Here is a 4,606-nt window from a genome sequence, read left to right as displayed (position 1 = left end):
ATTTTAGAGCTTCTAAAAGTAACCATGGAATCCTGTTTTTACTTTTTTGTTTTGTTTTGTTTTGTTCTCTCTCCCTCCCTTGCCCTCTCTCAGCCTCCCCCCCCCCACTTTCTCTCTCTCTCATAAAATGAAAGAGTGAAAGAGAGCCAGTGAGATGTGAGATGGCTCAGCAGGTAGATGTGCTGGTCACCGAATCTGATGACCATGATGAGAATCCATAGCCCAAAAGATGGGAATGGATTTCTTCTGCAAGTCATTTTCTAACTACCACAAGTATGTTATGGTGCACTGCACACTTACACACACACACACACACACACACACACACACACACACACACACACACACACACATGCGCGTGCGCAAGAGCACATGTGCGTGGATGTGTGAAAAAGAGAGAGGAAGAATGACTACCAGAGCTTAAAGTCAAAGGTCGCAGAGGCCTGGGATAAAGATCAGTGAAGTCACTGCACACCTGGCTTGTACAAGGCTCTGGCTCCTCTTCTCAGCACCTATTTCCCCCCAAATCAACCAATGTTTACCCTAAATAAGAAGCCCCTGTTCCCGAAGAGCAGAGGGAAAGGAGAGTTCTCACACAGTGCCAAGATGACCTCGGCAGACTGAAAGCATCCGTTATTGACAGTGGGTCAGTGGGTCAGAGCATTTCCTGGTCCTGATGAATCTGAAACATCTAAAATCGTATTTGAATGGCAAGGTAAGCCAGATCTTGAGAGTTTCGTCCCTGTGTTACATAGTAATAGATGGTTTGCATCTTTGTATCTGTTTGGCATTTTCAAGTTTTCAACAATGGAAATTAATTCTCCCTCCCACTGATAAGAATTCTGTAACCCTCCCGCCTACACCCTCAACCCTCCCTCCTACACCTTCAACCCTCCCTCCTACACTTTCAGCCCTCCCTTCTATACCCTCAACACAGGTAACTGAGCAGCACCTCTCTGAGCTGCCAGAAAGTTATCGGAAGTTCCTGGACAGCAGCTCCAAATGGATCAGACAGTTTTCTATTGAAAAGTAAAACCCAAGTGTAAAAAAAATACACATAGACATAGAAAAGCAAACTAACTGCTGGCTGGGCTTCTGGGTGACAGTGGTTCCCAGGGACTAGGCAAGGTTACTGGATCTTGCCTAGAGACTTGCCTAAGGATGGGGAAGTCCCTAGGTAGCATGGATGTTAGGTTTGTGGGGCAGGCTGGAACACTATATCTCTCAGCAAATAGTGGGGAAGCTGAGGTATAGGGATCACAGTCTTGTTCCGTTTTTCTCCTGAAAGCCATTGCATGGGTTTCAAAAATGACTTCTGCAGACTGAAAGAATCCATCTCATTTTCAGTGGCTTGATGAGGTGTCTTTCTGGGGGTTGTAGTCCATGGCATGGCCCCTTCTACATCAGAAGGATCCATGGGTTTGTCCTTAGTTACATGGCATGTCCATGGTCAAAGCCTTGCAGATGAGACCCCTGGGAGAGGTCACCATCTCCTATCACACAGCCTCCTCTTCTTCCTCACGTTTGTCTCTGTCAGGCCTCACTCCTCCAGTGCAATGCTTTGAGTTCCTAACCATTCTGTGGGTTGGGGATGGAGGTCAGTAGGAGTGGATGGGGAGGGTAGGAAAGCAGGAAGGTAGAGAATGGGGAACGCTCCCCCCCCAAGATTTTAGCATCAGGCTGACCCCAGGGACTAGAGGTGGGATGGGGCTTCTGGTAGCCATCAGCTTGGATGAAGAGATGCAGAGAGCCCCAGACCCTGGACCCAGTACCCTTGCCAAGACCTTCCCTGAGACACTCCAGTCCTGCCTGTGTGTGACAGGACTGGGTCCCACACAGCTGAGCAGAGCTGGAGTCTCTGTTGACACATTCCTGGTTGCAACTCACTTTCCCTGCCTGGTTCCTATTAACACTGTGGGGTTCCAAGCTTTAATGGATACACTCTGGCTGCAAGGGAGGGCTGCCCAGGGCCGCCGGCTGCCAACCAGGTTGCATACAAATGAGACCTTCACAGCCCAGACACTGTTTTGTTTACTAACTTCTCAAAAAACAATTAAGCAACAGCAAACCCCCAAAACCTTGGAAGGCTAGAGGCTGGACACATGCTCCTTTATTGAGGGACAGAAGTCAGGCAGATTGGAGGATGCGATTGTTGGTAAACTTCGGCCTCCTTAGTGCCATGCTATTAGTGTGGCATTCGGTGGATGCATTTTGCTGGGGATATGGTCCTTGGCATTTTCAACATCCTGCTGGAGATGCCTTACAAAGACCAGGATCCACCTGTAAAGGGGTGGGCCAGAATGGGTACACAGAGCAGGGCAGAGAACTGTCCTAAACACCAGCCAAGATGGCACAGGCTTGACAATCTTAGATACTTGGCCATACAAGTACTTGTTGTCACAACTGAGGAACAAGGCTTCCTGTCCTCCCTCTCCCAAGCTCACCAGCCCTTTATGGGAGTAAGAGATCTTAAAGATGGAATCGCTGGGTACCAGAGCAGAAGGCTCCTGCACAGGAGGAGGATGTCTGAGGAATGAGATGCCAATACAGCGTGATTGTTTTGTTCAGCCCTGGACCAAGCTGCCTCTCCTGGGTCCCATGCAGGGTGCTTCAGGATTCCATTTCTTGTGCAGTAAGTTGGGACACTGAAGGGTGCCTCTGAGCTATAACCTTTGGAGATATATAGATATAGACATAGGCATAGGCATAGGCATAGGTATAGGCATAGGCATAGACATAGACATAGACATAGACATAGATATAGATTCTGTTTTCAAGGACAGGTTTAGTCATCTATTTATTTGCAACATTGCCATCAGCATGCGCAGCTTTTTTAGAAACCATGCTTCATATTGCACATGATGATAAAGAATACTGGGTTTTGTCAACCCCTGACAAACACAGATCATTTCTCATAAAAGCCAAATCTGATCAGAATAAATGCTAGTTAAAACAAAACAAAACAAAACACCCCAAAAAAACAAAAAAACAAAACAAAAAACAAAAAACAAAAAACAAACAAACAAAAAAACATGGGGTGGAAGAAGATGGTTCAGTGGATAAAGTGCTCACCGGGCAAGCAATCGGACTTGGATTCTGATTGTTAACATTGCAGTAAAAGCCAGGCACAGTGGCATGCGTCTATAAACCTAGCACTGAGGGGGTAGCCACAGAAGGATCCCTCGGGCTTTCTGGCAGTCTGCTTAACCAAAACCTTAGCTCCAGGTTTAGGGGGAGACCCTGTCTCAAAAACTACCGTGGGGAGCAGTGGAAGAAGATGCTTGGCATTGACTTCTGGCCTTCATAAACATACGCATGCACACCTGCACACAGAAGACACACAGGAGAGAAGGGAGCACACAGGGAAAAGACACCGGTAAAAAGTGCGTGTTCTCAACACGGCAAACAGTGTCCCAGTCCTCTGTTGGTCCAGATTATTTCTCAAACAGCATCTTTCAGTGTTCAGAATGACAAACAAATGTTTTCAAGGAAGAAACATATCAGGAAGGCATTTCTGGTCAACAGAGCTTTGTATGCAAATATCACCAGGATGGGCAGGAGGCTGGTCTGTGCACGTGGCTGGGAGGTGGGATGTGGCTTTAGCATTCGGCAGAGATGGCCTCTTGCCTGAAAGGAATTCTCATGTTTCTAACAAAGATGTCAGTGCGTCTGAGGTGTGGGTTAGAACTATGTCTGGCAGCCGTCAAGAGCACAGGTTGGAATACAAAGAGAATGGGATCAACAAGATTAGCTGAGGCTTCTGCTCGAGCCTCGAGGCTGAGCGATGAACACCATAGGGTCGCAGAGCAAGAGGACATTCAGGGGCATGGCAGCCACCAACATGGGACATAGAGACCTATTTAATCTGAAGTGAGAGTAGGTAGTTCAAGATGTCTCCTGTTTCACAGCCAAGTGGATAGTGGTACTGGGTGCCCAGTGGAACTCCAATTCCTCCCTTGGAGATGCTTCTCTCTCCCTCATCCACCCTGCCCAAGCCGTGGCTGTCAGTCACGCTGAGACAGGACCCAAGAAGTCATTTGTACGCTGCTTGGCAATCTGGACTGCATCCATTGCTGCTTTCCTTTCGTTTTGAGAATAAATGAAAAAAAGGAAAAAAAAAAAAAAAGAAAAAAAAAAACCAACTCCTCCGAATGCCAGATTTGTGTTCCTGTCTAAGGAGATTGTTTTTTCGTTTTTACATCTGTGTGTACATTAAACAGCATGAAGACAGTCGCGAAACTCGAGGACTTTCCCCAAAAGTAAATCAATTTGCGGTTGAATGTGCTGTGGAATTTGTTTGCAAACCTACGAGAGCGAAGCGAGCTTAAAAAAGATGCCGTTGGATGAGACTGCAAAGTTCTGGAAAGTTCTTTGAACACATGTAAACATGATATGTGTAAGCAAATGTTTAACTCGCCTTTTTTACTTCTACAAATTATATTATGAAATCAGACGTCTGTGACTCCTTAAGAATGTCAAATCAGAGTATTCCTTCAAAAACAGATAATTGCCTTGTGTTACGAAGCCTCCAGGCTCTGGGCTCGGGAAGGCTGGGATTCTAGCCCGTCATAACAAGGAGCATGTTCCTGGAGCTGACTTACACAGC

This window comes from Mus musculus, chromosome 12 (assembly GCF_000001635.26).
Source record: "Mus musculus strain C57BL/6J chromosome 12, GRCm38.p6 C57BL/6J".
NCBI classification, from domain to species: domain Eukaryota; kingdom Metazoa; phylum Chordata; class Mammalia; order Rodentia; family Muridae; genus Mus; species Mus musculus.
Note: the sequence above shows the minus strand (reverse complement) of the source record.